A 26,429-nucleotide genomic window follows, 5' to 3' on the forward strand; every position below is an offset into this window, starting at 1 on the left:
GAATAAAACTGAAACAGAAAGTTTTAAACTGGTCGCGTCATGTGTGGTCTCTCATCGGACGCTATGGCAGAAACTTAGATGTAACTCAAAAGTACTAGCAGTTGCAGTTTCGTTGCAATCGCGTTTCACCGTCTGTTCTGGGCCTAAGATACCTTATGATGACTACAAGAGACTGTAAGAATTAAGATATTGCGCTATAAACGAGGCGATAAAATATATTGTGCGGGCATGCCCCTTACAAGCATGTGACTGTGGGCTAAAGGGGGAGAGAAAGCGGTTATAGATATTTTAAAAATTTAATGCTAAGAGAGCATTGGTCATGGAGTTAGACCGAACCGTTTCTTATATCAAACAACAAAAGCACTATGAAGCAGCCAAGATATTAGAGCGGATAAAAGGCGGGACGCGGTCTAAAGGGTGAGAGGAAGCGTTTTTAATATTATGTTACTGGTGTCTCATAATTACCTCGTGGTGGATAAAACAGCTGATGTCAGAATTAAAAAACTGTCATCTGATTATAAATCATATTCTATCAGAAAAGTCGCCATAATGATTTACTATAGGTACATCGTTACTGTCTGATGTATTCATATGAGTAAATCCAAATAAATCGCTCGCACTCCCGTTTTGTGGCACCGACGATTGAGGAGTATTCCCTCTCGCCTATTTGGGGGCGATAAGCGATTAGACCGTTTATCGCATTTGCAAATATTTGTAATTGGTAAATCTTAATCTTAATGGGAAATGAATTGGGTATTTGACACCATTTACTAATAAATAATACCAAAAGAGTCGCGTTTTGATTCACTAAGTCAAATACAAAAGTGCTATTTTTTTTTCCACAACGAGGAAGCTCTTGGCCTGTTTTCACCTGATGGTAAGTGATGATCAGGCCGAAGGTGGAAGCGAGCTTCACCCGGAATCCTTAACCACGGAGGAACTGGCGATCTTTCCTCTAACTGCCGGAACACAACAATGCTGTTAACATTGTTGTTATGGCGACAGACTTAGGTAAGATGGTGGTAGCTAGCCAGGCGGGCTTACAAGAAGCTACCACCAACCAATTAAACCAATACCATACCTACTACCATATACTTTTTAAGTGTCGAAATCATCATCTTCTTGGTGTCATTGAATCCAATTTACCAGAGGCAAATGAAGGACATTTATCTGCATCATACCTTCCCTTCTATGATCTGAGATCATACCCTATGAGTCGTTATAACTTTTTGCTATTATTAGGCATGAAATCACGGAAAGTTTTCCTTGTCGCGACAAGTTCGGTGTATTAAAATTAGCAGTTGTTGCTGTTTTCTGAATCAAATTATATAAGACTAGCGGCCGCCCGCGACTTCGTACGCGAGGATCCCGTTTTACCCCCTTAGGGGTGGAGTTTCGTAAAATCCTTTCTACCTGCATGCCAAATTTCAGCCCGATCCGTCCAGTGGTTTGGGCTGTGCGTTGATAGATCACTATGTCAGTCAGTCAGTCAGTCAGTCAGTCACCTCTGAGTTATATGTATTTAGATTTATTATGTTTTGTTACAGACTATCGCCAGCCAATGATGGGTAACCCATGGCCGATTGCGAAGCCCATCGCCAGCCGACCCATACCGGTGCAGCACCAACACTTACAGCATCTACTGGCGCACTGTCACCATCCTTATTTGGGTAAGTTGTAACACTTGTAATTCAAATACTCTAAAAAATAAAGGTCAAAGAAAATTAAAATCCAATTTAAAAGGCAAAAACTGGTAACAAACTGGTATCAGATTCGTTTCGGCGACTTGGCCCGTGGACCAAGCTAAAAGTGGTCGCTGAAAGACACCGTAACGTGTAAGTAAATTGGTGGAACTCAGCTTAAAAAAACATCGGTTAAATGAAAAAAATCTGGTAACAAACTAGTACCAGATTAGCCAAGCCCATCGCCAGTCGCCCAATACCGGTGCAGTACCAATACTTACAACATCTTCTGGCGCACTGTCCCCACCCTTGACCCTTAATGAGGGCTATCGTTTTTATACTTAACAGTTGGCACCCCTGGCGATTGACAGGACCTTATTCTACAGTGGCGCCATCTTGATGAGTGCAAAATATAGTCCTCCTACCACTTTAGCGCTCACAAGTTGGCGCCACTGTCTTCGCTACTAGCAAGTGACAGGACCTTACTCTACAGTGGCGCTAACTGGTGAGCGCTAAAACGATAGCCCTCATTGGGTAAGTTGTAACTCTAAATTGTTCTTAAGACATTCCACCAGCTCGCATTAAGTGTCCCGATAACTCATAATGCGAACAGCTCAGCTAGGGACTGCAATTCGCTGCCTGCTGCTGTCTTTTCCGAAACTATAATCCTGGCCTTTTCAAGACGAGAATGAATAGGCACTTAGACTAGGCGCAGACCATCGATTTTTAGTAGGCCGATAGTTGCGCCCGATTTCAAATTGTATGAAGAATCGGCCAAATCAAATCGGTGTAATGTGCGCACTTCCATACATGCCCATACTGATCAACTGCCCGACTAAACTATCGGCTGACGAAAAATCGATGGTCTGCTTAATTACAACGTACCTACCTACATTATGGCAATGTATCATTCCTAGACTGCATCTTAATTGTGCGATTGCGGTCAAATGCCTGCCTTGGTCTGCATAAAAAAGGATTTTCTAATTCAAAATTAACTTAGGTAGGGTAAAGTCCTCCTTTGTGGCCACTGTGGCATTTATTAGTCTGTGCTACTATTTTTTTTTTATTTAGTGACAACCAAACCTCTCTGGGAGGTTTATTTCTGCCAATGTCGAGTGATATAATATTATCAATAGAACGTGGGTGTTTCAGTTCTATTGATTTTTCATGGATTTCGTGGAGTTAAGTTTGCCCGTAAGCAGGTTTCAAAACGCCACCGGGCCCAAAGCGGGTTGTTCATACGACAACCCACTCGACACTCGATGCGCGCTCAAATTCGAAGTGTTTCAATTTTTTTTTTTAATTTATCACTTCACTGCAGTTTAGAATACAAAATAACACCAAATTTGCACCCTTAAATTGAAACCATTAAAACAGATCGACCATGTTTCCCGTTCAGCTACCCTCCACGGAATCCCTGTGCTACTATGCCAAAAAATAGTAATGATTATAGTTCCCTAATACTCGCCGAAGGATTTATGAATTTAAAATATGTACATTCATTCTGTGGCTCTCATAAAATGCATTCGTATTGTAGTCCTTTCAAAATACGTTGCACTATCAAAACATTTAAAAAACTAAACCACAAAAATAGCAGTTCATAAGTAAATATATTTTTATGCTCGTTAATAAGTGTAAAGACACGTTGTTTATCTTACAGATTATTCAACAATAGACCCCTCCATTGTTGTTACTTGTTGTTACAATTGTTGCTGTATTTGTCGACAACAATGCGTTGCGTTTCATCTTTTTAGTGGGCTGGCCTTATTTTTTTTAATTTTTATTGTTGCTACTTAAACCTCTGTGGTGATCGCCTTTTTGCGTGTTACGGACCTACCACAGACAAATAAAAAAGAAAATGTTATAAAAAGGTTTGCGAACTAAAAACCTTCTTTGTGTAATTTTAAAACAATAATGATTATTACTTAAATTACATATTTGTCGTAATTTATTAACATTGACTCTACATGTTTGTTGAATAATCACAAATATTACAAATTATACAAGGTGCATAGGTTATTAATAAAATCGTATTTTGAACGTTATTTTGTAGGATGGACTCGGAAAAACATTATTATTTGGCAAAATCCTTGAGATTTTGTTTAAGTTAAATTGAGTTTAAATGTTAATAGTGCTATTTCGATTCCAGAATTATTAAAACCCAACAAAAACAGGAAATTTCAAATCAAACTTATTTGTCAATGCAACCACAAAATTGCATTTCAAACATTTTTTTTGGTTCAAAAAATTGCGGACAAAAAACTTTTTTGTTAAAAAAATGGCCAGTCTGCAGTTAATCCCTATTAATGTCGATATAATAGAATTATTAGATCCATAAATCTATTGTGTTTTGTGCAATAAAATAGGGTATTGTATGATCGTTTGTACTTTTTTTTATTATTGCAAATAATAGATTTTTATTGATGGACAAGTGTGAATTTTATTGTGGAACGAAAAGGTGCGTGGGAGTGTATGAAAAGAAGTTTTTAAGATGATTTAATTTGGATTCGAATTAAAATTTGAAGTGTTTGAGGTACTTTAAGTATATTTGAATGATAACTATTATGGTTTCTAAGAATTAATAAATCAAAGAAATGTGTTTATTTCTGGCGCCAACATTCATGTAAAATTATAAAGCTGTGTGTGTGTCATTTAAAAAAACATAACCCTCCTCCTGGCGCAGTCGGGTAAAAATAACCCAACCCAAGATTGGAGTAAATAAAACTTACGCCGAGTTGCACCATCTTACTTTAACAGTAGTTAACTATAACCAGAACCGGTGTTTTTTGTATGGAGTTTGACAGGCTTTTGACGCTCTGTTGGTTAAAGTAAGATGGTGCAACGTGCAACTCGGCCTTTAAAACGCCGTAACCGACTCTTACGAGTTACTACATTTCATCGATAGATTATTATCTAGCCACATTCTATCATCTTAATAATTTGTGCTATTGTGATAGTCTAGTGCCGCGCCCGTTTTCACCATCAATCCCTAATTTTTAAGTGACCCCTATGGTAACATAACAGGAATTTTGTTTTAAGGGTACTTCTCATTTACACTCAAATTTGATGGTCACACAATAATACATATTTCATAAACGGTATAAGTTAGAACAATAACTTTGAAATCAGATGATAAAATATCTATTTAGCTACATACAAAATAAATTTTATCGTAATAGAAGCAAAAATAATACGAAAAAATCACATGAAACGATAAAAAACGGGGTCATTATTCGCGTTCTCATCGTGTCACACCTTCGGTTGCAATGAAACATTTGGTTACTGCAGTCACAATTTTCATTCAATTTGTGTGTAGCATATACTAAAATCATCGTAATTAAATATACTTTCCACACAATAGTCAAAAAAATATCTTCTTATAATTATTTTGAATTGAGAAAGCGAAATACGTTGGTCACACGATTTTAGGTACCTAAAATTTTGAGTAATAATACAAGATTGTCGTTAAACCGAACACCAGCAACCAATCAGAGCGTTCTATTCGGTTAGCGTCAGTCGCGCTTCGACCATTGGGGAGGTGATATAGGTCTATAATAAATACGTAACTTTTTGTGATTATCCATAGACATACCGTCGCTTGCTTGAACAATAATTATTTTCTACCTCTAAAGTTTAAACAATTTAATTGAAACTTTGCCATTGAAAACTTAACATGTCAGACTTATTTGTGTAGTATTCGACTTGAACCATTAAATTCAAATTTAAGGATAATTCATAAAAAACTAAAAATTTCGTCACCTTCGTGGCATCACCTTCGTGGTGTTTTATACACGAAGGTGATTTTAGGCCACGAAAGTGATTTCTTGCTTTGGTTTATTTTAAAATATAGTGACTGGTGTTTATGTTTTTACGATATTTTAATAACTAATAAATTATACGTGGTAAGTAGAGATCAGTACATCAATAAATAAATAAGGGTCTCATATTTTTGTTATCTGTCTGTCTGTATTACTGTATGTATGTCTGTATATGTGACTGTGTATCTGTTTGTAAGATAAATTTAATCTGAAGTTTGAGTTAAAAGTTGTACAACAAAAATACGAGGCCCTCTGGCCTAAATAAAAAAAATATTTTTGTTGAGGGACTGATAATCAGTTAAGAGTTCTTTTTTATTAAGGTACTGATAATCCGTTTTTTGCTTCTTTAGTATTTCAGAATGCCACCAGTGTCACCCTTAAAACCAATTGCGTAGAATCTTGTAATAATCAGTAGGTGACGTAATCGGTAAAATTTTATCTTGTATTTAAGTAGGTACCTATTTATAGTTATTGCTATTTATCTATTAAAATAAGACAAAATATATGTTTTATAAACACTTAAGAGTCATTTACAGTAATAAAGTTTGAAAAAATTATTGCTGTGAAGTACAGAATCACTTTCGTGGCATCAAAAAATTAAAAACGTTAAAGCTTCCAAACGAGACTCACTATTTGACTGATTTACTGAGAATACAGTCTTCACATCAAGCGCTACAATTTTTGTTTACAAAAAGTTGAAATAAGTTAGAAATAAAATTCGCCACGAAGGTGACGATGAGAACCGTGGCGATGAGAAATACCCTTAAAGGGGTCACCTAAAATTAGGGATTGATGGTGAAAACGGGTATAATTCCTTTTGAATCTTAGATATTTATTTGTTGCAGTACGACCGACGCAAGCTCACACACAAGTCTTCCCTTTACCTGGTGGCTTCCCTTGGGCGCACAGTTCGAGAGGTAAGTTTATTAAATACTTAGTCATAATGGAAAATAAGCCAAATCAGATGTTATTTACTCTTTTACAACACACATTCTATCAGAACAATAAATAGCTAGCCTAGAAAACAAAGCTAGTAAATTCTGTGAAATTATCAATCAAAAGTTAACTCTTATAGCCTTTCTATTGCAATTTTCTTCAATAACTAATATTCTCAATAACTTCCATTTCATAAATTCTCATCGTCTTATATTCTCATTGCATTATTTTCTCATCTCAAATTCAAATGTTCTTTATTGCTCCATGTTCATACAAAGGTTCTTACGCTTCTTACTGATTGATTAGGCATAGACAACACACCATTCCATTAACTTCTCTTCCCTGCATCTTCTATTCTCAATACCTTCTCATCTATTGTCTCTGACAAAGGATCATTTATGTCATCACTTTATGCTCATGATCTTTTATTCGCATTCTCAATTCTCACGTTCTTTTCTCTCAGGCAATCCCCGCCGCGGCATGATGCGCCGGGCGGTCTTATCATTATCTCCATTCTCATAACATCTATTCTCACTTCCTAACATTCTCATCATCTTCTATTCTCTCTCATCACCTTCTATTCCCATTCTCATCTCTCTTTCTTACCAGGCAAGCCCCGTCGCGGCATGATGCACCGGGCGGTCTTATCATTATCTTCCATTTTCATCACATCTATTCTCACTTCCTAACATTCTCATCATCTTCTATTCTCATTCTCATCTTCTTTCTTTCTTCCCAGGCAAGCCCCGTCGCGGAATGATGCGCCGGGCAGTCTTCTCAGACCTCCAACGCAAGGGTCTGGAGAAGCGCTTCCAAGTCCAGAAGTACATCTCCAAGCCGGACAGGAAGAAGCTGGCGGAGAAACTGGGGCTGAAAGACAGTCAGGTTGGTGGTGAACATATTAATAAGCCGACGTAGGTAAAGGTAGCAGGAAGGCGCTGGATGCAGGCCGCTACCAACCGGTCAATATGGAATAGGGGAGGCCTATGTTCAGCAGTGAACATCCAGTGGCTGAAATGATGATGATATTAATAAGTTATTTATAAAAATTGGCGTAGCTAAGTGTTAATTACAAATTGAAATGCGACTTGCAACTTTTAAGGGGATTTTAATACGCGGAAAATAGTTTTTAAATGCGCTCTTTTTGGTACCACCGTCAAAATAACTCAATCCCATCTGGGTACTTCTCATTTACACTCAAATTTGATGGTCACACAATAATAGTTCATAAACGGTATAAGTTAGAACAATACCTTTGAAATCAGATGATAAAATATCTATTTAGCTACATACAAAATAAATTTTATCGTAATAGAAGCAAAAATAATACGAAAAAATCACATGAAACGATAAAAAACGGGGTCATTTTTCGCGTTCTCATCGTGTCACACCTTCGGTTGCAATGAAATATTTGGTTACTGCACTCACAATTTTCATTCAATTTGTGTGTAGCATATACTAAAATCATCGTAATTAAATATACTTTCCACACAATAGTCAAAAAAATATCTTCTTATAATTATTTTGAATTGAGAAAGCGAAATACGTTGGTCACACGATTTTAGGTACCTAAAATTTTGAGTAATAATACAAGATTGCCGTTAAACCGAACACCAGGAACCAATCACAGTATTCTATTCGGTTAACGTCAGTCACGCTTCGACCATTGGGGAGGTGAGATAGGTCGATCGTCGCTCCGCGAAAAAAATACGTAGCTTTTTGTGATTGTCCATAGACATACCGTCGCTTGCTTGAACAATATTTTCTACCTCTAAAATTTAAACAATTTAATTGAAACTTTGCCATTGAAAACTTAACATGTTAGACTTATTTGTGTAGTATTCGACTTGAACCGTTAAATTCAAATTTAAGGATAATTCATAAAAAACTAAAATTTTCGTCACCTTCGTGGCATCACCTTCGTGGTGTTTTATACACGAAGGTGATTTTAGGGCACGAAAGTGATTTCTTGCTTTGGTTTATTTTAAAATATAGTGACTGGTGTTTATGTTTTTACAATATTTTAATAACTAATAAATTATAGGTACGTGGTAAAGTAGAGAATCAGATCAGTACATCAATAAATAAATAAGGGCCTCGTATTTTTGTTGTCTGTCTGTATGACTGTATATGTGACTGTGTATCTGTTTGTAAGATAAATTTAATCTGAAGTTTGAGTTAAAAGTTGTACAACAAAAATACGAGGCCCTCTGGCCTAAATAAAAAATAAATTTTTGTTGAGGGACTGATAATCAGTTAGAGTTCTTTTTTATTGAGGTACTGATAATCCGTTTTTTGCTTCTTTAGCATTTCAGAATGCCACCAGTGTCACCCTTAAAACCAATTGCGTAGAATCTTGTAACTTAGTAGGTGACCTAATCGGTAAAATTTTATCTTGTATTTAAGTAGGTACCTATTTATATTATGTTATTGCTATTTATCTATGAAAATAAGACAAAACATATGTTTTATAAACACTTAAGAGTAATTTACAGTAGTAAAGTTTGAAAAAATTATTGCTGTGAAGTAAAGAATCACTTTCGTGTCATCAAAAAATTCAAAACGTTAAATCTTCCAAACGCGACTCACTATTTGACTGATTTACTGAGAATACAATCTTCACATCAAGCGCTACAATTTTTGTTTACAAAAAGCTGAAATAAGTTAGAAATAAAATTCGCCACGAAGGTGACGATGAGAACCGTGGCGATGAGAAATACCCATCTATAGTTTGGGTTCTTTTGATTAGTATGCCGAGTAAATAATGTATTTTTATTTGTTTTTAAAAAGGGCTTAAAATTATATTTTTTAGTCATGATGAACAAAATAGTGGCGCTCTGGAAAAGACAAAGTGATGTTGAAAGACGCTTTGGATTTAAGCCTCTTTACCGTGTTTCTCCATTTGACGCCGAAAAATAATTAGTCCGTTAAGTGTCGTTAAGTCAAATATCTGGGCGTCACTATCGACCAGAAACTTACATGGAATACTCACCTTAATAACATCATACAAAAGGCAAAAATTGCCTTAGGCTCCTGTAGCCGCATGATGGGCAACAATTGGGGCTTGAATCCCCGATCTGTCTTATGGCTGTATACCACTATCGTGAGGCCGACTATATCGTACGCCTCTGTAGTGTGGTATCACAATACCAGCCAAAAGACAGTAACAGATAAACTAGGTAGTCTGCAAAGGCTTGCCTGTCTCATGGCAACTGGGGCAATGTCAACCGCACCTGGGGCGGCCCTGAACGCACTACTGTGCCTAACGCCCCTAAGTATGCACATTGCTAAGGAGGCGGAGGCAAGTGCCTACAGGATAGACGCTCAGGGGGGCTTCCATTGCATATCCCAGAGAATGAGAACATTACTGGAGGCTATAAAGAGCACACCTACTCTTTGCATGACTTCTGACATTATGGTTCCAAGTTGTAGCTTCCAAAAGAACTACAAAGTGGAAATACCACACAGGGAGGACTGGCTGAACAAGCAAGTCACCTGTGAGAAGGGCAGCCTTATATGGTTTACTGATGGGTCAAAAATGGGCCCTAACGTAGGCTTTGGCGTGTATGGAGAGCAGCCGAAGCTTAGGCTATCTCAAAGCCTGGGCAAATTTGCCTCTATCTTTCAGGCAGAAGTCTACGCCATTATTGAATGTGCGGAAGCTAACCTGCGAAAAAATTATGCCAACCACATAATTTACATTAACTCAGACAGTCAGGCCGCGCTGCTGGCCTTAAACTCCAACTTAATCACCTCAAAGTTGGTAGAAAACTGCATGAGTCGACTAAATACTCTAGGAGAACGGAACAGAGTAACGCTGAGATGGGTTCCAGGTCATGCGGGAATCGAGGGCAATGAAAATGCCGACGAGCTAGCCAGAGCGGGAGCGGAGGGAACACAATATGGTCCAGAACCCTTCTGTGGTGTTCCCAAAAGTCTCGCTCGAATGACCCTGGAGAACATCTATTTAAACAAATCCTTTATGGCATGGTCAGACACGCCAGGATTAACTCATTCCAAAGCTCTCATAAAAGCCTATGATCGAAAAAGCTCTAAGCAGATCATAGGACTGAGTAGGACCAAAATGCGCATCTTAGTTCGAGCCCTCACTGGACACTGCAGCTTAAACAAGCACTTGTCCACTATGGGACTGTCCGAAACAAGAACGTGCAGGATGTGCCAAGAGGCAGATGAAACGCCACTACACATTCTCACGGACTGCGGACCTCTGATGCGCAAGCGGAGCTTACACCTGGGCAAACACATCCTAAGCCCACAAGATGTAAAACATATCGCCCCCCAAAAGATACTGCACTTCCTAATGGATGCAGGACTCGGAGGCGAACTGTAAGGAAAACAGCGGCGATCACAATAGATCGATAACGGTCGCAGTGATACTAGGACTTTATTGAACTAGAATAGCCGCTCAACACAAATAAAAAAAAAAAAAAAAAAATAAGTGTCGTTATGTAGAGTTTACTATAGTAGCTTAGTACGTACTCAATTACCCATTTTCCGAATTAAAAGATGACTTTTGACAAACATTTATTTACACATTTTATTTTTGAAACAAAACGCATCATTTCATAAAACAAAGAAACTGTCATCCAATAAAAACGAAAATGATCAACCCGATACAGGTGCCGCAAATCGCGCCGCATTCCAAATTCAAACGATCACGTCAATTTTCGCGCTCAAAAAGCCAACTCGAATTCAAATATCGAATTCACTGTTCGGTAATTGTTTTAAGAAGGGCGTGGCGCCCCCTCTCGCCTGCCAGTGACAGACCCTCCTATGCCCTTAGGGTAACAATTTTTTTGTAACACCCGCACACCCCTAGCCCGTTTAACTTTGCGTACCGTTTGCGTTCCGTTTTGGAGGTTTGTTGATAGTTTTAGATTACAATTTTCAGGGGTTATAATAGCCAACTTATTTAGTATTTAGATATCCATTACAAGGCTTTTCTTTGGAGTACTAACTAGTTATATTAGTTACTATTGGACTAATAAAATGTTAACAGATACAGCCAGAGAGAGTGATATTTTTCTGAAAACGTACATTTAACAAGGTTTTATTTTATTTCTTCTTCTTCTTAGTACTATTTATATCATCCCGAAGCAGTGGTAGGGTTAATACTGGGACGTGTAAAAGCGCTTTTTAAAGCCTAATTATTAGCACAAAATAACTGCCTTCATTTACTTATCTTTTGTGTTCTTTGATCCTCTATTTCTTATTCAACTATTGAACAAAGTAAGTTACCGATGAAGAGTTTAAACTTTTATCTTCTTTAATGTGCCATTCTGTTTATAAACTTGAAAACCTGCCATAATTCCATTTAAAAATTCGTAAATATTATCCGCTTCCGCTTCCGGCGGAAATGCTTCCGAACGGAACTGAAGTAATTTGGTTTTTTCCGGAAATGGCCTTCTGAAAAAGCTTGATATTGACGCGAAGGTGTACTTTGGTACAGCTTAGTTTCGTTGAAGGGATTTTAGAAACATCATAGTAACAAAAGTAAAAAAAAAACTAAAACCCAACTACGACAAAAAGCGACGTTGAAAAAGTATAAAACAAGACTTTCAGAATACTGAACTAAACAAAGTTGCTAATGTAGTTGCACAGTAATTTTCATGTTTGGAAAACCGCAGTCACACGTTGTCAAAGTGCTACGGTAGGTAGGTATAATTATGTAACGTGTGACTACTCCTTTTGCTTTTCCGTAGTCGGGTAAAAATATAAGTTGTAATTTGTTTCAAACTACAAATGCCATGGCCGTTTAAAAATTAAATCACTAATAATTACACATCAAAGTGACTGGTGTAAAATCAGGAGTAGGTAGCTCATTATTAAACTAAATGTGACTTGTTTACAAAATCGGGAGTATCTTTAGATCTGTAAAAAAAGGCAGCAGAAATAACTTTAAAAGACTTTTTAGGTTGAATTGCACCACCTAACTTTAACGGCAACTTTATCCATAACCGGTGCTTTATTGTACCTATGGAATTTGACAGATTTTTTTTAACATTTGCTAAAGTTAAAGTATGATGGTGCAACCCAGCCTTAGTATATGAAATAAACTGTAGACTAGGTAATACAGGGAAGGTTTATGCGGTGCCACAGTTTTTAGACAAGTAAAAAACGGCGGTACGAATTTTGCCGGGACAGCTAGATTTTAATAAAAGAAATAGTTCCGCTATCAATTTCTGAAAACGATCCCGTCTTCCACAGAACAACATAATAACAGCAATTTCCCGCCAAAACCATAAGCCACAGATTAAACAACACATCAATATCGAATAAAAAAGCATTCGCTCGCATCTTAAGACAATACAACCCCCATCCTCCCACCCTTTCCAACGTTAGAAAGAGTGCAACATACTCGTCTTATACGCCGTTTCTATTGGCCAGTGTATAACGAATAAAAGAGTACCGCCGCTGTATTGGTTGACTTTTTATTTTCTTTTTTACGAGCTGATTTTATAGGCAATGGTAACAGGATTTGAGGTTAGAAGTTATTGAATGTTTCGACTTATTAGCTTGGAAACGAGCTAGATTGTTTCGTGAATTGGAACGGTTTTGTTATTGAGAGGGGTTTTGAAGGAGTTGGGGTATTTTTGTAGGCGCGTGCTGTTGATAGTTTGGGATAACATTTTATCATATTATATTAGAGAGAGTAAATTGTACTTATTTTACATGGAATTTGTAACGTTTTGCAAATTATGATGATTGATGATGCACTAATAACTGTAAAGAATACAATCATTACCTATATTTCTTTCAATTTAAAAAGTAAAACGTTCGGAGTGTACCTCCGTACACTACCTAGGTACAAAACCTGCACTGTGACCGCGAATTCGTACGCGAAGTAATTTTAATTAATTTAAAAAAAACCTGACCTAATCTTTGTACTTAGATATAAATTTCTTTCCTTCATTTGTGAATTTTTCCGTTATTTTTATTGTAATAAGGTGCCATTTTTGAGCCTCAAGAGTTAAAATGAAAGATTTACTTAAATAGTGTTATTTTTTTATTGATAGCTAAGTATCTCCTAATGTACCTACAGTAATTTGGTGACGAATACAAACGTTACACACAATATTTTTTACAGATACAAAGACTTCATAAAAAATCAGATCAAACATTTTGATTCCATTAAAAGAACCGTTGACAATTGAAGCTCAATCCGAGATCGGGGAATATCAAAATATCAGCAATGATTACATTTGCACGCCACAATTAGGGCTCCGGGGACTCCACCGTTAAGCTCCCCCTTCGCGTAGACGGAGGAAGTGTTAGATGGGACAGGATTTTATTGTCTCTTTTTTGAGACAAATATTTTGTTTCGATTCAAAGTAAAAAAAATATATTTATAGGAAACTAGACTCCAAAATAAAGTGGAAAAATAATTACGGCGTTTATTTGAGAACCCTCTTTTTTAAGTCAATAAAAAAATGTTCATGGTTCTTACATAATTTTTGGAGTTTGATGAATACTTAGGTGCTTAGTTACTGTCGCTCGTGCCAACTTTTCCAGTTGAAATTATGACGTTACAAGACGTCGATATTTTTTTCCTGTCACCATAATTATAATCGTATGACTACGGTCTTTACGAAGATAAGCTCACCAGTAGGTACTTTCTATATTTCTTGATCTTAAAATGAAATGTAAAGTCTACGAACTGTAGGTAAAATAAATAAGATAAAAAACCATAACATGTCTGAAAATTTACTTCAAAAACTAATAACGAATATCAAAAACATTAACTATTAACCAAGCACTCCTACACAAAACTACCAACAAAATAAAATGAAAGCAAAATAAAAACAAGCCGCCTCTAAAGATTCCCGCACAAAAATACCAAACGGTCGGCACCCAACAATTATTTAACGTCAAACGCAGCGGCGTAAGATTGCGGGCGGCCGCGGCGCGGTGTGCAGTCGCCCTTATGCGTTCTATTTTTGAATTTTCTTTTTCGAATTCCAATTCTTTTTCAGTTGCATTCCGGTTTAGTGGCCAGTTAGATTGTGATAAGAATTCGATTCAAAATTTTAAAACGAGAATTTACATTTTTATTTCATAGAGCTGAATTCTGTATTCTCTTTTTGAATTAAGTAGGATTTTATCTACTTTTAGGTACATTCAATTTTATTTTGACCATTTTTTTGGAAGTGAACATAGTTTGATTTTACGAGAGCCAAAGAAAAAAATAGTTTGACCTTTCATTATTGCCTACATAACATTCGTAAGAAAGTATTTAACTAGGTGTCTGCTTATTTTGCTTATAAAGATTCTAACTTTAATTTTTTAATATCGTCTCTACAATTTTCCGCCCGCTATCTCTGTCACAATTTAATCTTCTTGCTAACTTTAAGTCAATAACAATTTCCAGATCAACACAAATCAAAAATCGAAACAAAACCCAGGAAAAAAAAACAAAATATATTCTCATGGCGACTCCACGCCATTCCCGCGGGAACAGTCTGGCCAACTTGAGATACCATCGGGTCCTTATTGTTCCTGTAATAGAATTATAACTACAATGGGATTATCGACCGGGATGGGGCCGTTTGAGTTTATTAGAGCCTTAAATGATAGTACGTTTGACTTAAGAGCCATAAATGATAGTAGATTTTTTTTGAGTCTATCAGAGCCATTAAATGATAGTTTTTGAGTGTAATAGAGCTTTAAATGATAGTATGTTGACTTATTAATGATAGTAGGTGTGACTTATAAGAGCCTTAAAAGTAGATTTGAGTTTATTTGAGCTTTAAATGATAGTAGATTTGACCTATTAAATGGCGGACACAATTTGAGACTGAGATTTTTTGAAAATACGCTTAAAATATCGTTATTTGTGTGGACTATTGAAGAGTGTTTACCAGTTATCAACTTTTTTGGGAGTTTGCTCGTCTTAGAAAGTTTCCTTTATAGAAAAAACATTATTGTGCTCATAAAAATATACACGTGTCGTTATTGGGATACGCAAAGTTATAAAAAAAAAGCTACCTCGTAACCCCACGTTGGGCGCCAATTTACTAGCAGTGCTAAATTTAAAAATTATTTTTGTGTTGGATAGCCCATTTATCGAGGAAACTAGTAGGTTTTAGGCTATAAACATCACCCTACAGCCAATAAGGACAGAGCAGTAAAGAAAAATGTTGCAAAAACGGGAAATATTATTCAAACAATTTTCACTCGTACGAAGTCGCGGGCACAGATAATAAGGCGAGCTAGACAGTTGTAAAAACATTCCAAAACATTTTTATCTTCTACATAATCTCCAAAATGTTGTGTATGGTGTAAGAGTAGGCGCACACCGTTGACTTTTCGTCGGCCGATAGTTTAGTCGGGCAGTTGATCAGTATGGGCATGTATGGGAGTGCGCACACTACGCCGATTCGATTTGGCCGATTCTTCATACAATTTAAAATCGGGCACAACTATCGGCCAACTAAAAATCAACGGTGTGCGCCTACTCTAATAGAGAGGGTAAGTATATTTATTTATATTTTCTTAGCCAGTGTCAAGTAAACCCGGCGACACGACACTCCCCCGCGACAAACGCCGGCGGCAGATGACGCCTGGACCTTTTTGATGGGGTAGGCATGGGATTTAGTCGGTGAATGATATCGATGGGATGTGTCAAAGTGCTTTTTAAAAGCCTATTTGCAAAAATAAATTAGTTTCATGAGTTTTGATGTCTTCTATCTTCTTTCTTAGTGTAAAAGTTACTAATGGTTTCATTAACTCCTTCAGCTAATAAATACCTAATTATTTGTATTAGGAGTGGGTTTACCACAATAGACCAGCCGTGGACAGTGGACACGGTCCGTAGATATTGAACGAACTATTGCTCTCTCTCGATTTTGCCGACGCCATTATTATTATAGCCACAATATAATACTATTTTTGCGATTATTTACCTATTGCAAGTTAACACTTTTTTTTTTCAATTTTTACGTTCATTGCGGGATTCCGCAAAACTGGACTGTCGTGTGAACACGCCTATTATGTAATATGAGTGTTTGAAATTGAAATAACAAATTCGTACGGATCGGTTTTTTACATTACACTGCAAAATTGATGTTGATGATGATGTAAACGAGATCCTGCAAAAATCATGTTGTTGTAGGAAAAAGCCCCAAGTCCTTGAGTAATCAAATTGAGAAATCAAAACTATCGACATTATTTAGACTATCGATCTATCGATACACACACAACCCTAACACACTAGCCAGAGGGGTCCCAGCACCGGAATTAATTACTTTTTGACATATTCACTTTTATTACAATTTATACGGAATCAAGGGGGGAGGGGGCGTTATACGGCCCAAAGTTGTTTTATTCTTCGAGTAAGCTGTTAAATTACTTATTCTAACTAATCTGCATTGTATTAGAAGTGGGGTTTTATTACTTGGAACAAGTTTGGAATGGATACTATGGATGGTATGGTATACTGTTTTGGAAGACCGTAAAAGTCACAGCAAAGATTATTTTGTCTTCCTTTAATAAGGCATTAATTAATTTAATCTCTTCTACACTATTAAATTGTACATGTGATACCGGCTGAGCTAAACAAGTCAATTAGAGAAGACGACTCTTTCCGTGGATGTCGTAAAAGGTCAAACGTTTTGAGTTTCTTGCGCTGACTCTTCTCAGATTTAAAGTAACTATCTCCATTTGGCTCTGGTAAACTAGATAGTCATGCTCCTGCAGTGAAGACTAACTAAATGACACGATCTTGTCTTTATAGGACTTGCAAATCGTCAAATTAAAGACTTATTAAAAAGTTATAATTGCAAATAGGACACAATAAACTTTATTGTCTGAAATTAGCCATAGGGCGATTGTATGGCTCAATCGACCCGATGAAATGTGCCTTACGAAAGCAAAGAATCATTCACCTAGAGCTTTGAAAAAAGGCACAGATCATAGTAGTATTTGTTCATCACTAACATAACAGCCAAATCGAGTTCCGAACCAAAAAAGTCGGAATACATGTCAAGAAAAAAAACACCGTTGCATCATTTTTAAAATTGGAATGACAAATCGGCGCCACCGATTGGCGTGTCCAATCGGCCATTGATGAATGTTCGCGCCCGATATCGCGCGAATCATTTGTCAAGTTTTTAAAAACATTTCTTTTTCTTTTTTTCGCTAATTGAAACGTTTCGTTTTGTCAAATGTTTATTGATGTTCATACAGCTGCATTTTTAGCGGGAATTCATTGTATTTAACAGGATTTTTTAAATCGGAGGTGTTAAAATGATGAATGAAGATGGTTTAAGATGGTCATGGGAGTCTGAAATTAAGTTTCATTTGTCAATCGCTGTGTAAGTTTTTTAATTTGCTGATTTTATGTTGAACTCTCTGTGTCCACCATTGGCTTCTTTCACAAAGTCAAATACCACTGTATTTTGTTTTCTTTAGTTTGTTAGGTTCAGGGAAAAACTTTAATTCGTTATTATATTATTTTGTCAATTGATTAAAAATTTGATCTTAATTATCAAACTTAAGGAAGGTTACTTCACATCCTAAATACACCGTGTTACTTTGCATTCTTGCCATATTCACAGAGATAAAAGTAGGGAACAATACCTATTATTTAAGATAAACAAGAGACTCCCATAAAGAAAGTACACTAAGATTTTAGTAAATTTGGTTTTTCAGTACAAATTGGAATAAACCCATTTTGTCTCGCACGTTCTACAGGTGCAAGTAGAATAAACCTAGTGGGCGTGGCCTAGTTCTTAATTTTATGGCTCTGGGTACCAGCCTTTTTATCCAGTCATAATAATTATTTTAAAATACTCTTCAGTTGATTTCAGATTTTCCTTTCTACTTTACGGGCTTAGGACCGTCAAAAATACGTAATAATTATTAGGGTTTTAATTAATTTTAACATTGTACCCTATTTTTACAAATTAATAAATTAAGTATGAAATGGAATCACCTTATTCACAATTAATTATTTATTTATAAGTTCCTACTTACAAAGTTTACGTACTGCGAAGCAAGTGTTCAAAGTGTCCTCTTTTCTGATGAAGGCACAGTCTAGCACGGCGAAGCGTAGGTTTTTCGCTTTAGTTTTCGCAACACATAAACGTTTTGTCTCACAGTTTCACTAAAACAATCCTTTCATGTAACGCGTTTACACTGTTTATCTCTTCTGCGCATACTAGTCGTTTCAAGTCACTCCAAAAATCCATTGGTGTCAGGTCCGAGGATCGTGGTGGCCAAGCTACTGGACCACTCGTCCAATCCACTATTCACCAAACGTATTATTCGCGCACTTGACGTCCTTATTGTGGGGGAGCACCATCCTGCTGGTAGTAGAGCATTTGTTGTAACGCTAAGGGTACGTCATCAAGCATTTCGTCTAAGACGTCTTGCAGACACTCCAAGCACCATTTTGATTAAATTATTCGTTGTTTGAATACACTTCAGACATTTTTGTATTATTTATAACGTGATTTTGTGATTGATGGATTTCTCAGTTTTTTACAAGTGTCAAAAAGACATTTTAAAGACAATAGATTGCAATAGATATTTAAAAATACAATAAAAAGTAAAAAAGTCTTCATCGCCATCGCCAACAAGTGATGTGCATGCGTTACGATAATTAGTGATGTGTTTAACAGATTGTCGATAAAATAAAATACTCAAGATTAAAAAAAAATTTTTTCGGGCATTATTTTTTTACGGATTTGTGTTCAGTATCAGTAATATAGTAACCTCTGTAAATATGGCAAGAATGCAAAGTAACACCCTGTATACTAATGAAATTCTAAGCAAGTTGTACCTACTTATATTATTTTAGAATGGAGAGTTCTAATTTCAAGCTGTCTGCGTATTGCCTTTGCGTATTCGCGTCCATCCAATGAATGTGATTTTCGACCGCCGAACGTTCCGAATTTCAAATTCATATTTGGAATGAATATTCAAACGGTGCCTTGTTTACATTTAAATTCAAATATTTGCATTTATTCCGAGTTCGGAACTTTTTTGGCGCGCTTTTTGACAGCGCCGCCATATTTGCAATGCGAATGTCAATAGGGCGTTTTATTTTTTCAATTCAAATGGTTTGATTTAAATATTGTGTTGCGTTTCGTTATTTGTTTATGTATAGTAACCCTTTGCTGACTTCACACGAAGTTTTGTAGTATTTTAATAAGTATTGTGTGGTTAGTGACGTCTTTTTACAATGGTATGACATGGGATTGACATGTTTGTTTTGCATGCGCATGCAAATAAAACTATTTTGGCATTGCACTCAAATATTTTGGATAATAATGATTAAAATTGTCTAAAATAGAGATTTAAACCCGTCTGGCCAGCGTGGGGAGTGTAGGCCAAATCCTCCCTTTGCATTTGGTGAATTAGACATGTCGTAAAATCCTACAGTAGAGACTAAATAAGTTTTCTTTGCGAAATTGCACGCCCGTATCCACAAACATTACTATGAGGTCTTACATTGCGCGTGGACGCACGGGGTGACACACGAACCAATCATAGAGCTCTATTCAAAACTGTGTCTTCGAATTGCTGCTTCACTGTCTTTATAAGTGAGCATCGTTTGTGAATACGGGCGTAAGTCTAGGCATTGGCACGTACCATACGCAGTGCTTTATTACTGTATAGTGTCAACGTGTGAAGCAATAGTGAAACATCATTCATTCATTCGTTCACGCCCGCACAGTGGGCTGACACGTGATATTGTTAGTCAAAAAAATTAATGCGAATCGTACTGCACAATGAGGGTTCCGTACCTTGACATAGTCACAAAGGTGACTTACGCCCGTATTCACAAACGATGCTTGCTTAAGTAAAGTAGAAAATCGAACGCACAGCGTTGAATAGAGCTCTGTGATTGACTCGTGTGTCACCCTGTGCGTCCACGCGCACTGTGAGACCTCATAGTAATGTTTGTAAATACGGGTGTTAAGTTTCTTCCTCCACTTCTCAGCACCAGCCAATATCATTTGTGTGAAGAAGGTAGCGTGAGTATATTAGAGTACATACTCTAAAAAGGGCTTACACTGACAAAAAAATTGAATTTAAAGATTGGTCTCAAACAAATATTTCCATCCTCGCTCTCTTTAGCCCTCTCGATAAATGAAAATTAAAAAAAAAATTGTAACACAATTTTACAATCGATGAGGCTTGAGGCCACTTTGAGCATTGCTATTATTAAATAGTGAATATGGGTCATTCCATAAAAATCTGTATATTTTCGACGTCATTTTGTCCGTAACTTTTTTAAGATACTTTTGAATACTTTATTAGTGTAAATTATTGTTTATTAATTAATTATGTTATGTCTAAAAGGGCCAGTCACTTTATGCTTTATTTTAGGAGAAATTATAATTTTCAATTTTTTCATACTACATTACTCCAATATGACAAGTATAAAACTTATAACCTTAACATTTATAGATAAGTTAATACACATAATGTAGTTGTTTTGTTATTATCACTATATAAAAAACATCATTCCCTAACTAGTAATTTAGTCCCAAGTGCCGTTTAAAGCTAGGGTCTGACGCTCTAGGGACTGATGATTTGGAGTAAAACTTAACACAAATGCAGATTAACTTTATATTATAAGATGCTTAATACGATGTGCCGAAAATAGCCAAAAAACCACACGTAAATACTATTAAATTATATACAATTTCCTATTATAATCAATAAAGCTACTCAACTAGGGACTGACGAAGTGACTGGATTAACACATGTTTCCGCAACAACTGGCACGTTTGCACTTATTCAAAAAACGGCTACCGCAAAGCCAGTATGGTCTGAGGACAACTTCGTATCGTACTTTAAACTCAACTAAATGTCATTCACTCTAAATACATATTAAAGCGCAAAATTATAAAATCAGTGCGTGGCGAGGGAATGACGCTAAAAACTGTAGACTCTTTTTCAACTAAAGAAAATCAAATTATTGATTATGGAAACCGCAAAATATTAATAGAATTTGGTGTAATATACATTTAAATAGATTATTCGTTAATTAAAACAAAGGATAAAGTTGATGTTTTTATAAATGTGGGTCCCAAAACACAAACTTTTGGAGTACGGACATTCCTAGGGAATGACGTTTTGGGTCATTCAAAAGGAATTTAAGATGTTTTAAAAATAGTTTCAAAAAATATAAATGGGTGATGAACAAAGCACATTGCGAGCTATTATTTAACAATTTTGGAATAAAATAATACACATATTTCATGTGAAATGTGGCGCGGACTAAGAGTTGACATATTTTTGTGGAATGACCCATATACATTATACATACACTAAAAACCAACAATGTTGTTGTAATAAATCTTGAATGCACTCTTGCCTCTATATTTTTTTTATTCTTTATTCTTGCCTTTTCTGGCAAGTGTCGTATATTTTTTTTTACATTCGTAGACCTAAATATTTGATCGTAAATAATTCTATTACTGAAGACACGGGACCCTAAATATTAAAAATATCTATTATATTTTTTTCCGAATTCACACAATACGTAATAGATCTGAACTGTCATCATCATTTGTAGAAATGTTTGAAAAAACACTAAATAGGGCGGTTTTTGGTAGCCATTGTGAATTGATGATTATGGTTGTATTGTTGTGATTTTGTTTATTAGTTTTGTTTTTTATTTGGGCTTAGTGTTTTTGAGGGAAACATGATTAATTATAGTCATCTCTATGGGCCTTATAAAAAAAGTTAAACGCGTGTTGAACTCTGGTTTAAAATTTCATTTCTCTACTTTTTGTAATAAGGTTCTATTTTGTCGTAATATTTACTTATATTGTGTGGGGTAGATAAGGAAGTCACAAGTCGTCGTAACTAGACCTCATAAAGGTAGACGGAAGGCGCTGGATGCAGGTCGCTATCAACCGTTCATTATGGAAATCATTGGGAAGCCTATGTTCAGCAGTGGTCGTCCTATTGCTGATAAGACGATAATGATTATGATGAAGTCGTAAGTGTCGGATTTTATTATTCGCTGTACGGAGCTCACATGGCTTAATCGGACCAACGGCTTAACGTGCCCCCCGAAGAATAATTTTTTTTTTTTTTTCAAACAGCAAGGTCGATTCAAACCAACAGTGTTGCACTGACAACACTTAACTCGTTATTTTTCAATGGTTTTCCATCTAAGAATCGATAGTCAGTCGAGCCGACATCCGCTGGTACTAAAAATGAGATATTCAACCCTTCTTTTTACCATAATAAAAGCAGCCGCCCGCTACCATAAAAACTCGTATCGAATAACATGTAAAGGCATAAAATAATGGAAAAAATCCACGATTCGTGTGCATTTTTCTAACGATGCCCCGCCTCCAAACCATCAATATCGGAGGTGTCACCCGCACAATGCTCCGTATCCCCACATTTAGAGCCAAAAATACAACTTTTTTCTCCAAAAAAATGGAATGATTTTTAACAAAAACACGCGTGCAAAAAATACTGTTATGCTATTTTGGCCCTCGCCTCTGTTTTAATGATTATGGCTGTTATTATGACTGTAGGTTATAAAATGATATTTTACAATAGTTTTGGGGAAATCCTTCTCTTAATTTCAAACTTAAATAAAGTACTGATATGAATTTCTATGGGGATTTCTATGAATACTGTCAGGATGATGATAACGGCTCAATCAAATTAAAGATTTTTATGGAAATGTTATAATTTGAAATTAAACAGCACTACTAACGTCGTCTCTCTTCCACAGGTAAAGATCTGGTTCCAGAACCGTCGCATGAAGTGGCGTAACTCGAAAGAGCGGGAACTTCTTGCCTCCGGAGGGTCTCGGGAGCAGACCTTGCCCAACAAAAACAATCCTCACCCTGACCTCTCTGATGCCGAGGCTGACAAGCCCAAAATGTCACCTCTATCACCCATACAGGACGACCAAAGCGACGACATGAAGAGCAAAATGTATGCTGCGACTTCGAGCTGTCAAAATGACAGTTACAGGTACGAAGACAAAATGGCCGCTGGGCTCTTTACGCGGGAACAGCAGTTTTCAAACATGGACGACGCAGATGACTTTGACAGTGACGCGAGCGCGTCAGATGAAGAAATTAATGTAACATGACGTGTTTTTGCGTAGAATTTTTGTATATTCTAACGTAGTGTTAATATAGTTTGTATATTTCCTGATCGGGATTTGTAAGGAATTATTTAATAAAATTTTATTACGAATATTGATGAATAGGTAAAATTGTACTACGCTGAATTACTTACCAAAACTTGGTAAATTATGTTTTGCAGATTTTTTGTATAAAAATATTGTTAAGCTTTGTGAAATTAAGCCACTGATATTTTTGTTTAATGAAATTACATAATATTACCAAAATTAAAGTCAAAACAGGCCAAATATTTTATGTTTCGTTTGTAAATATAATTTGTTAAACTAATGAAACAATTACTTAATTAAACTAATTAATTATGTAGCCTACTTTGCGTTTCATGTGCTTACTTTAATTGCAATTTATTAACTGAAAATAAGCACTAACTGTAAATATTAGGTTAAGCATCAAAGTAGTGTGATTAATAGATTTATTAAGGCATAATTTCCAATATAAAGTGAACACTGTTTGTATCTCAAAACTTATTTTAAAAATCCGTCCCACCGTATTTTCATTTAAACTCAAGGCAAGACAACAGAGTGATCAGAGTGAGCACGACTGTCGAATAGACCTGTTGACACCACCAATCAACTGACGTACTTTTTAAAACTGTCAAAATAAAACTCTCCCATAGATTTTGTATGGCACTACAAGCAAGTTAGTGACGTCACTATTTTGTCAACTCAATCAAACTACTTTTTTCAATTATTGTAATTGCGAACAAAAATCGTAATTTACAGATAAATTTAAAATAAATTAAGTTTTTAAGACCAGAATGAACGGTCTTTTAAAAAAAGTTGTGGTTTCGAATTATTGGGGTATGGTGTCAAACTGTCTATTGTAAAGGAAACGCCATGCGGCGGTCTTGTAGCATTGCTGTCACGCCTGCTGTTTGCCAAATGCTTTAGTTAGACCTGGATTTGAGAATTTAAGCTACTTACATAAATATGTAATAACTACACCACAAATCTACTCAAATATCGACACTGGAAAACTTTGTACAAAAGATAAACAGGCGTTGAACACTGATTCAAATTACATTTATCACCTTACATAAAAAAGTTACACAGTTGTTGAACACTGTTTTAAAATGACATTTCCATACTAAACCAGGCCTGGCTCACTCCGCGCGGTACATCCGATAATTACCTACAGCGAAGCGCCCCGCCGGCGGGTATTATATCAGTCGAGTGTCACGCGCGCGCTCGTCAGGACGCTGGCGTGCGTTGTAGTATGATTATAATTCTATGATCGAAGTATTATTTAAAAATGGACATAAAGAGAAAGAAATATTGTGCGGCGTTCGGGTGTTTAAATTCGAAAAGTAATCTACCGGATTTATCTTTTTTTTTCGCTTCCCAAAGATGCTGAAAGGTATGTTGGCCATGTAGGTAATCAATAATTCTTAGGATAGTATAGGAACCTAACCTACTATGAAGGTTTTCCATAATGAATGCATACTTACCTACATACGTACTTCATTACAAATAAGTAGATTAATTATTTTTTCACTAGACAGCAACCCTAACAGCGTAAGAAGAGTTCAGAGGCACGCGATAGAAAGAGACAAAACTTGTAGGTGAATAAAATTGTAGGTACGTAGTGCTGTGCGAGCTGAATTCCACTGTATCGCGTCGTAGCAAGACTCGCATTTATTTGAATCGTCTTGCGGAGTAATCCTTCTGTACCTGTACTATTACTTATTCTGTGACTAAACGTTACTTTAAAATACTGTTCACCGATCGTGTAAGTTTTATTAGTAAGATGGTAAGAATGGAAATGTCTTTTTAAACACGTGTTTAATGTCTGTTTAAAGTTTTTTTTAAAACACCAAATGTTGATTAAATTTTTTTATTGTGTAATCGTATTTGTTCAAAGGTTTCATATTTTATTAAGTTTCTTCGCTAATTATTTATAAACTAACATAAAACTTTAGTTAAATGCCTGTAATAAATTAGCGTTATATTCAAAACTCTGTAAATAATAATGTAAGTTTACAGTGATCTCAGATTAATGGTAAAGACTTCATAATTTAATGTGCAACTAAAATATTGTGTATAAATGTACGTCATTCAATTTATGTCGGAATAAAAACGGTAAAATACGACTAACATGGTTTTATTTATGATTTTTTTATACAAGTTAAATCACACTAATAAAAGGCGAAAGTTTGTGAGTGTGTATGTTTGTTACTTCGGCTACGTTTTACCGCAGGTAACACCGCGGGGCACAGCTTGTCTATCAATTCTTCTATTATGTTAGTACTTTTATGCAGAAGTCTTTTAAACCAATTAGGAAGCTCGGCCTGCATCTTTAAATGATGGAAAAAAAATTATGATGAATCTAAGGTGGAAACTGGTGGAAACAAGCTTCACCCGCAATCCTCAACAACAGAGTAAGTAACTGGTTTCTAACCTCGAACTATGTAAATACAACAAAACTGTTAAATGTCATCAGTTTCAGAGCAGTCGCCCAGCAGGCGAAGGGTCGTGAATTCGATTCCCACCTTTGGCAATTAGAATTTTTAAAGTTATTAAAAATTGAGATGCTACTCTTAACACTACAAAAATGTAATAACAGAAATGTTTCTCCCAATAAAATATCGCGAAACTACAGTATCTTGTCTAGTAAATAAAAATCTTTAAACTTTTATTACCTAGGTACTTTAATTACAAAAGTAATAAAAAACTGATAAACAAGCATACAAAAACATCCTCTTCACTGCATCTGATAAAAACATAATAAAAAATCCATAGTAATGCGAAAATGTTTTTCCCGAAACACCGCTTCGTGCCAGTGGGCGGCGTAAATAAATATAGATGGCAGCACACGTCAGAAACACGCTACAGATACAAAAACGC

At 36.0% G+C, this 26,429-nt stretch overlaps 1 long non-coding RNA gene across 1 annotated transcript in view; it reads right to left on the reverse strand.

The window, feature by feature from the left end:
* LOC135085715 (uncharacterized) overlaps positions 1 to 24,711 on the reverse strand; it is a 138,376-nt gene extending 113,665 nt beyond the window's left edge. The window contains exon 1 of the long non-coding RNA XR_010260199.1: positions 24,679 to 24,711. This is a non-coding gene — a long non-coding RNA (uncharacterized LOC135085715). The remainder of the gene's footprint in view (positions 1 to 24,678) is intronic.
* Between the last annotated feature and the right edge of the window lie 1,718 nt (positions 24,712 to 26,429).

The sequence above is a fragment of the Ostrinia nubilalis genome, chromosome 29, assembly GCF_963855985.1.
Source record: "Ostrinia nubilalis chromosome 29, ilOstNubi1.1, whole genome shotgun sequence".
Classification (NCBI taxonomy): domain Eukaryota; kingdom Metazoa; phylum Arthropoda; class Insecta; order Lepidoptera; family Crambidae; genus Ostrinia; species Ostrinia nubilalis.